The sequence below is a fragment of the Ornithodoros turicata genome, unplaced genomic scaffold (assembly GCF_037126465.1).
Source record: "Ornithodoros turicata isolate Travis unplaced genomic scaffold, ASM3712646v1 ctg00001382.1, whole genome shotgun sequence".
In the NCBI taxonomy this organism is placed as follows: Eukaryota; Metazoa; Arthropoda; class Arachnida; order Ixodida; family Argasidae; genus Ornithodoros; species Ornithodoros turicata.
Window position 1 is genome coordinate 1,761 of NW_026999579.1, and position 9,582 is coordinate 11,342.

The 9,582-nt window shown below is 45.6% G+C and overlaps 1 long non-coding RNA gene across 1 annotated transcript; it reads right to left on the minus strand.

Moving 5' to 3' along the window:
• Window positions 1-4,102: 4,102 nt before the first annotated feature.
• Window positions 4,103-5,704, minus strand: LOC135376923 (uncharacterized). The gene is made up of 2 exons (XR_010417910.1): window positions 5,536-5,704; window positions 4,103-4,289 (listed from the first exon to the last, which is right to left on the minus strand). It is a non-coding gene; the product is annotated as an uncharacterized LOC135376923 (long non-coding RNA).
• Window positions 5,705-9,582: the final 3,878 nt, after the last annotated feature.

Genomic DNA, 9,582 nt, shown 5'->3' on the forward strand with positions numbered 1-9,582 from the left:
TTCTCCATGCAACGATGCCACGCAGTTGCTGCAAGAATCGGTGGAGAACTTCTTTGCAACGTAGCCGCCAAGGTACTTAAGTATATATTCATCAGCAGCAGTGAGGGATGGAGTTTCGGCATTGCTGTGAAGTTCTGATAACACAGGACGCTGAAGTATCAGCTCAAGTTCCTTTTCCAGCTGAGTCGCCTGAAACCAAGCCATTCCACATTATGTTTGATGTACTGCATATATACCTGCATGGTCGTTTCAATCCTACACTTACGTGAACATTCATTTACCTGGCTTTTGACAGTTGACTTTTTTCCGAAGAGGCTATGCAGCTTCAGGAGCAACTGAGGCCCTTGCCCGGACACATTGCATCGCTTTGGAGGCTTGACGAGATTGTTCACCGACAGCATTCTGTAGATGTACAGAAACTGTTGTACTGTTGGCTGGCCGCCATCACCTGCTACGCGTCTGGAAATTCCAAAGAACTTCTGAAACGAGGAAATGCCACCGTCAGGAATGCAACCTGCAATCTTTACGAAAGCAATGCTGAGCTCTTACCTCAAGCGGGTCCTGTCCGAATTTTCCTGTTAAGACGTAACGATATCCCGAAGACAGAAGAACCTCTGTAAGGCTAATGGTGCTGTGCAGTGTGACCCTCAGAGCTCTACAAGTCGCATCGCTCAGAAAAAAGAGCTGCTGTTGTGGTGTCAGTGATGACATGTAATCACACCATCTGTCTAGCCATGCCAAGTTCTCTTAATCACATGCACACAAAAATGCAGCGCTTGAGCATGCAACCATGCCTACTTGCTATGTAACAAATGACAACTGCCTTGATGAAATCAGTTCCAACACAGCATACCTGAACCTGCCCTGGACCAGCCTTGACAAGATCAGCTGGTCTCTGTACGTTGAGGCAGTCAAAGAGCTTGTTCATCAGTCTTGTGAAGGCGACTGTTGCCTCTGCTTGATGAAGCTTTGTGTATTGCGGCATGCTACCATACAGCTTTAGGGATGATGCCACTGTGTCGCTGAATAGCTAAAATGAAATTGAAGAGTTAGCAAGCGATGTATAACGCCATCTGTGTATGAGCAACGTGAACAGCAAGCTTGACACTCATTTTCTGAAATGGGTTGGGGAACACGTGAGCACGTGTCAACTTTGGTGCTGCTCGCAGTCCCCCTTGCTGCAAGTCATAGTCCAGAAGCGCGAAGTAGTGCTTGTGCCACACTTCCCCCTCCATCTGGAAGCTTAAAAAAGACGTTTCAAAATATATTTTACTGGCACAACAGGTAGCCATTCATATTCTGTGAACTTACTGTGAACTTTCCAACTTTGAGCAGATTGTTCCTTATACACTTTATTATATGTGGTGCATCGTACATGCAGAATACTCTTCTGTCTTCATTGCAAGGATGCTGGAAGGAACAGTGACTGCATTTGTGCCTCTGCCACTTGGGACACTTCCTCCACTGATACATGTAAGTGGAGAGACATTGATGATAACATGGAAATGAGACACAGCCAGAAGAGTACACTACGTAGAGTGCTGTACCTAAAGTGTTCAGTGCAGCACGGTTGGACGTTGAATTGTCACATGTGACTGCATCCACAATCACGCTAGCGTTGCTCAGGTGCACGATGCACTACAGGACCAATCTTGCTAGTGCTGTACCAGGTGTTGCCCCAGAGGTACGAAATGACCCAACAGTCTGTGACCATCCTCCCAGGAATGGTCTGAAAAGGAATACGAGAACATGGTCCCCGTCCCTTATGCTGTCCTCGGGCCTTGTTTCCGTTCCGAGGTCCACCTTCCCAAGAAGGCTCATGTCCGACTCCCTGAGGTGCAGGCCTTTGCGGACGCTCATTTCATCGAACATCAACACTCCTGAAATTCAACCGTTTCACATGTAGTGACAACTAAATAGAACAGGCTGCAAAGACAAAAGTAGAATACCTCTTCGCTCCCTTTCATGCATTCCTACCACCTTCTCCTTGAGCAGTTGGAATATACTTAGGTCGAAACCAAAATCTGCCTTCAGGCTCCGCATGTAGCAGTAAATCGAGCGTGGAGAGGGAAGTGGTAGGTAGTCGTTCTCCCGAAGAAAAGCATACACAGCTGTCGACTTTATTTCAAAAGGAGGCTGTCGTAGATGCATTCAGCACTGTACCTGCATGTATTACGTCACACCATGGACTATAGTCACAGCTACAATAAGTACAAATCGTGGTTCCATAATGGCTATTATAGGCCCACGGTATAAATAGACACACTGTACCTCATTGCAGATGATGACTTGGCACTGGCTTTCTTAAGGCTTTGGTCGAGTAGAACCTTTTGCCTGCCTGGGAGCTTCTCCACAGCGGCCAGCTTTCCATGAGACGTGTGTTTGGTCGTGCACGCTGTCTTCTGTTGAGCAATCTTCCGCTGAAGGCTCCAAACTTTCTTCAAAGCAGCCCACAGTTTTGTGTTCAACCTGTTAACTTCCACCTTGGTGCACATCTCTGCCTCGGTCTGGCATGACTGATCTGAAATTAGTAAACAAACAGTGCTGTCGTCTGCAGTCCTTATGAGGCCGGTACAAAAACTAGTTATAAATTTCACACCAGGCACGGGGTATGGCAGACTCAGCTGGTTTTTGTCATTTTCCATTTATCAGTAAATGCTTATATTCCTACCTTGCGTGGACATGCCACGTGAGGAATTCGTTCCAGCGGAGATTACGCTTGAATCACCTGCAGATAAGGTAACTGTCAAGTATGCCAGTGTCACGGGTTGAGAAATCTTAGTTGAGCACCATATAATCACAATGACGAACACGTACCTGCGCCCACTGGTGCCGATGCGTTGTCTTGAAGCTGAAAGCTTTCAAGCTCAGGTCTACCTGGCTCTGGACTTGCTTCAATCGCCCGTGACGATCCCTAGTGAAAATGTATCTGAGAGGCCTCTCAGGATTTTTTAAGAGGTCTGAGAGGACCTTTTAAGAAATTCTGAGAGGTCTGAGAGGACCTCTCAAGCAGTCCTAAGAGGTCTGAGAGGACCTTCTACGAAACTCTGAGGGGTCTGAGAGGACCTCTCAAGCAGTCCTAAGAGGTCTGAGAGGACCTTTTAAGAAATCTTGAAAGGTCTGGTAGGACCCTTTAGCACTTCTGAAGGGTCTGAGAGGTCCTTTCAAGAAATCTTGAAAGGTCTGGTAGGACCTTTCAGGCAGCACAGAGGGGTCTGAGAGGACCTCTTAGAGAAAATCTGGAAAACGTTGTATAATCATTCATGTAGCCCTAAGAGGTTTGGGGGGACCTCTCAGACAGCTTTGCGACAGTGCGTCGTGCAACACCTCCCAGAGCAAGTTGCTACGTGTTTTCCGCGCCGCGGAACATGCTACCTCGTCCGCTTTGGAAAATAGATCGCAAGATTTCACGTGTTTGTGCATTATTCCTTCAAGGAACACGTGCCGTGATAACCTTGTATTGCCTTCCCCCCTTGAAGCTATTGTTCTCGCAATCCGTGCATTATTGCACTGCACGAAGTGGAAGCGTTTCGGTCAGTCGCCAGCGGTTGAATCAGTCTGTTTTGAAACGTTGAAGTGTGAGGACGTGGGCCGCGGATCTCAAGTAATTTGCGTTTTGTCTTCGGGATTGTAACTGTTTTTGAGGTATGTAGGCGATGTCTCAAATATGCTTTTGTGATTGACAGCCATTCCTCTTCACTTTATGCTTTTACTACTGTTCGCAGACACGCATTATGAGCGCCGATAGGAAGATTACCAACCACGTAACGTTACCAATGGCGCTGGGTGCCAAACGGTGTGTTATATACTTCGATGCCTACACACTGCCTTACACTGACATTTTGAAGTTGTATTTCTTACAGATGATTCTCGTACGAAGTGACAGGTGGTGAGAGTAGTAGGTACTGGACTCTCACAGTGCACAACGCCCAACTGGCCTGAACACGATTTAATTAGCAATTAGAGCTAATTGGGACCCCCCACATTAATCAGCACCCTCCAGGGAGCCACCACACTAATTGGGGAAAGTCTAACTCGTGTCCAGACCAGCTGAGCGTTGTGCACTATGAGAGTCCATAAAAAATAAAAAAATAGATAGAAATAGAGTGGAGAGAAGGAGTTTAATTGAAGATCAACGGCGCCATCTTGAAGAAAGCGGTCCGGAAAGGCCGCTGACCGTCGCTGGGCGACGGAGCACAGAGGCAGGTTGCAAAGCATCGCAGCTATGACCACCAGTTCCGGACATCCTGTGACGTCATCACGGCATGTCTGGGCAAGTTAGGACAGCTCTGGGCATGCAAGGAGAAAAACACTCGTAATACAGAGGCTGGAAAAGCAAGAGTATGCAAACCATCAATAGCTAACAACAAAAAAAATTAGTTACACAACAAATGAGCCCACCAGAACAGGAGCGCAGAACCATGCGACTGCTCCATCCGAGAGGCAGGTAGAAACTGACTCGTAATGGTTTTTGTCCTGTACAAACCCTGCACCCCCTAGCGGTTACTTTCTCAACTAATCTCACAACAAAATTATTAAGAATCACGCCAGCGCTACTCCCGGTCCCAAGGCAGAAGATGATAGAAAATGGCGGGAATGCCCGGACAACAGCAACCAGCACCCGACGTGCACGGGCACGAAAATCGCAAACAAAGCGGGAACAAAGTTGGCGAAATCATTAGTTACACAACAAATCACCTCACCACAGTAGGAGCGCAGACCGGTGCGACTGCTCTCGTCGACAGCCAGGGATCAAGTGACGACGGAGCGAACGACCGCAAGCCTTCTCCCAACGAGAGCCAGAGGTGGACTGACGTAAGCGCCACTCTACGGGTGCTACGCATGCGCGCGCTCGTAGCGCCCTCTGCGCGCTCCTACCGCCACCTGCGAGAGGCTAAGAGAGAAGAGCATTCCTGCGCCCCCTGCTGGCCGTTCTCATTGGTCGTGAGGCTAAGTGAGAAGAGCATTTCTGCGCCCCCTGCTGGCAGTTCTCATTGGTCCAGACATCATCCTATTGTCTCAGGGCTACACTGTTTTTTTCCACTAATGCTCCTTTGGTCAATCTGCAGTGAAGCCACGGTATGACGTCATCATGCACCTGCGTGGCTCAAGGACGCGTGCGCTCTAGACAGGGGACCTATTATTTATTGAATCACTATCTCAAGATTATTTCCTTTATTCATCTATAACGATTGCATAGGAAACTATTGCAGAAGAGCACCATGCATGAAAACTGATCGTAGGAATTCCAAAGTCTTACTAAATGAGACTTGCAAAAGAACAAAACATCCTAACATGTAACTCCATCAACGGCTAATAAGAGGACTAGGCACTCAACAAATCAACGCGCGCAGAACTCAGGGCAGCACTATCGTCAAGACGACAATGTTTCTTGTCAAAAAAAGACAAAATACAAAGCGTTAACAAAGGAAAGCATGCATATCGGGGCATGTCAGGACACGTCAGGACAAATTCGCACGACTGTTGGGCAACAGAGGAAAACGAACACTTGAACAGAGTGAAAAAGGCACTCACCATCATTTTTCCCGTTCACAGCATTCCCTCATTGTAAATCCGCTCGTCACAAAATCCACCTGCATCGTCGAACACCATTCACCAGTGACGAACCATACATCCACACCCCATCAGAGGCAGACAGAACCCCACCTAAGCTACGCTCTTCCACTGACGGCCAACGCCAGGATCATAATTGCCGTGTCTACACCCGCCAGTGTCCAAGAGAGAAGTGAATCCTTACGCCCCCTGCAGGCCAGTCTCATTGGTCGTGACGGCATCCTATTGTCTCAGGGCTACCCTGTTTTTTTTTCACTAATGCTCCTCTAGACAAGGTCAACCTGCAGTGAAGCCACGGTATGACGTCATCTTGCAGGTGTGTGGCTCAAGAACGCGCACGCTCTAGACATGGGACCTGTTATTTATTGAATCACTATCCCAAGATTATTTCCTTTATTCTTCTATAACGATTGCATAGGGAACTATTGCAGAAGAGCACCATAGAAAAGAGGAGATTATAGCATTTCATTCCCAAAGTCTTACTGTACAGGGAAAAAATGGTGCAGCAAGACATGTTCATCCCACCCGAGAGCCAGGTAGATAATTGAATAATGATGCTTTGTTCCTCTTGAATAAAGTCACACACCTGTCCCCCTCGCGGTTACTCTCTGAACTAAATGAATCGCAAAAGTATTAAGAATAGCACTATTCCCATTCAAGGCAGCACTATCGTCAAGAATATTCCTTGTACAAAAAGAAAAAAACTACATGTAGAAGGAAAGCATGTCAGAACAAGCCCAGGCATGTCAGCGCATGTTTGTCAGACAACAAGGGGGAAAAAGCGAAAAGAAACAAAGAAGGAAACCAGCATCAAACTATTTCCAAGCACACGCACTCCTCTTGTTCAAAAACAGTGCTCATCATAAATCTGCTCAGGGGAATACACACCATTTTGCTACACTTTTTTCAGTAACAGTCAACGCATTGCTACAGTCTGCGTGACATCATCACATCCTGTCTGAAGAAGACACCGGCAAAGACTCCTATTAATTATTGAATCGCAAGATTATTTCCTTTGTCCTACTCTGAATGACATTGATTCTCTCATTAAAATTCAACAAAAAAGCACCCTGCATATTAACTATTTTCACCCCAAAGGCTCATCATGGTCATTAGAATTACAGCAAACTACCACTGCTCCTTAAAATAATAAGTGAGACCACTCAACGTCACCTCCAGGCTTATGTAATACATGACCCTTTCTATGCTCATACATTCGTTGTCTGAGGCTACACCTGCGAGCAAAAACGCGCGGAAGCCGGGTGGGCAAAGTTCCATTCGCGCATTGCGAGCATAAAGGCGGGAAAGCCTGGGAGCAAAGTTCTATTCGCGCACTCCAAAGCACAAGACAGAACGCCTTTACGGGAACATGATGGCATTCCTATACTATATTAATGATTATTGCATTGCAGTTTCGAAAAGCTTCTACAAAACTATAATTTTAGGAGCCCATTAAAATTCAACTTTCTATGGAAACTATAATTGCCCTATTACTTGGATCGCTACTAATGAAGCGCTCCAATTTTTTCTCTCTTCTTATTTCAGCCTTGTCATGCAGTGAAGCCGACTCATATCCAAAATAATTAATTTACACTGAGGGTGCCGTGCTTCAGGAATTCCTTACCTGCGTTCAGATGCAAGCATTTCTTCACGGATACCTTTAACAGCTGACTTCCTCAACATACCGAGCTCCTAACAACATCTAAAAAACAATCAGAGAAACCCACTTCTCAGCTGCACCATGCGACTTTCTTCTGCGTAAAATCGGTGATTTGAGGAAGAGAGCAGCGAAAAATTGCGCGCACTTGTGCTTGACTTAAAAAACCTGAAGCATATGCTAATAAACTAAGAAAAAGACACTCAGGTCCGGTATGTGATAGTGCCACATACGCAGACGCATCGCCCTTGCGTAAAGAAAGCACAGGACAGGGATACACAAATTTCCTTAGGTGAGCAGGGAAAAGGCTTAAGACCTCAGGTCACCGCACATCGCCACGCGGCTAGCACAACATGACACCAACAAGATACTAGCAGCGGGAAGAACTGCAACACTGCTAAACAAGTCCAGACATGCCACGATGACGTCACAAATCAGGAGAAAAAAAGCACACGCATGCACGCACAGAGGACAACGCATTAAACACACGGAGCGCTCAGGAATAATCGTAGCGTTACCGCACATCGCTACGAAGCTCAACGTCTAACACAAGACGACAACAACAACAAGATATTAACGAATGGTAAAAACTGCAACACTGATCAAGTCCAGACATGCGACATCGCATACAAAACACTGCTCATCGGGAAAAAGGCCTAAGCCCGCGGCGGATCATCATAGAGCATACACAACTTCATTTTTCTACTTCGCGTAAACTAAACGCGGTCTGCTGACGTACAAATTTTCTTAAGGAGCAGAGAAATATAGAAATTTCTACTCCGTGCTCAGATACCAGCATTTCTGCTCAAAAACCTGCAAAATTAAGCACTGCTTACTTCGTCAAGATATCGAACACCCAACAAAATCAAACAAACAACCCCACTTCCACTGGTAGAACACTATTCAGCTTTTACGCAGGAGGCTTTCTTCTACATAAAAGTAGAGAAAATAAGAAAAAGAGCAGCGAAATATTACACGCACTTTTGCTTGACTTAAAAAACCTGAAGCATATGCCAATAAACCAAGAAAAAGACACTCATGTCTGGTATATGATAGTGCCACATACACAGACGCATTACCCTTGCGTAAAGAAAGCACAGGACAGGGATACACAAATTTCCTTCAGTGAGCAGGGAAAAGGCTTAAGCCGTACCGTCTAGGAATAATCGGAGAATCACCGCTTATCGCTACGCGGCTAGCACAACATGACAGCAACAAGATATCAGCGAAGGGTAAAAATTGCAGCAAGAAAGACACTACTGAACAAGTCTAGACATGCGACATCGAATGCCAAAACACTGGTGATCGGGGAAAAGGGCTAAGCCTGCGTCGGATCATCATAGAGCATACATAAGCTCATTTCGCGTAAACTAAACGCGGTCTGCTTGGAAAACGACGTACAAAGTTTCTTATGGAGCAGAGAAATATAGCAATTTCTACTCCGTGCTCAGATACCAGCATTTCTGCTCAAAAACCTGCAAAATTAAGCACTGCTTACTTCATCAAGATATCGAACACCCAACAAAATCAAACAAACAACCCCACTTCCACTGATAGAACACTATTCAGCTTTTACGCAGGAGGCTTTCTTCTACATAAAAGTAGAGAAAATAAGAAAAGAGCACTAAAAATTACACGCACTTTTGCTCGAATAGCAATAAGAGAAAAAAATAAATAAAATATCGACACACACGCTAATAAACTGTGACAAAGACACCCATTTCTGCTATCAGATAATTATTGCATAATGCTAAATACTCATTTGCATTGTCCCTGCGTGAAGAAAGCACATGGCAGGGATACACAATTTATCTTAAGCGAGCAGGGAAAGTCACTTCTACTCGAACAGCTTAATACCATAAAGTCTGAATTTTTGCAAAGCAAATAAAGCTTGAACAGCGCTACGAACGTGACAGACACATACTAACAAACAAACAAACAAACATACAAACAAACAAACAAACAAACAAACAAACAAACACTTCTATTCATTTCTATTGATAAAGGCGTAAACCACACTACAAGAACAAAGCACGCTGCTTCAGGAAAGCGTATCAAATGCATCGCAACAGGACCGGCTCTCATAAAATAGCCTGCCCAAAACGAAGACTTCACCAGGTTCGCGAGGTAATTCCATTAAAAACGCTCTCGGTCTATCCTACAGATAGCAATGCAAGCGCTGCTTCCCTTATTTTTTAAGCCACTATTCCACGCAATGGTACATAAATGTATCACTCGTGTCACATGAAAAAGCACACACAAAGAACTTACTTGTCAAGTGGGATCCCTGGTTCAGGAAATCGCGCGCGCCCGCGCGCACACATACACAGACACACACTCACATTTTCACA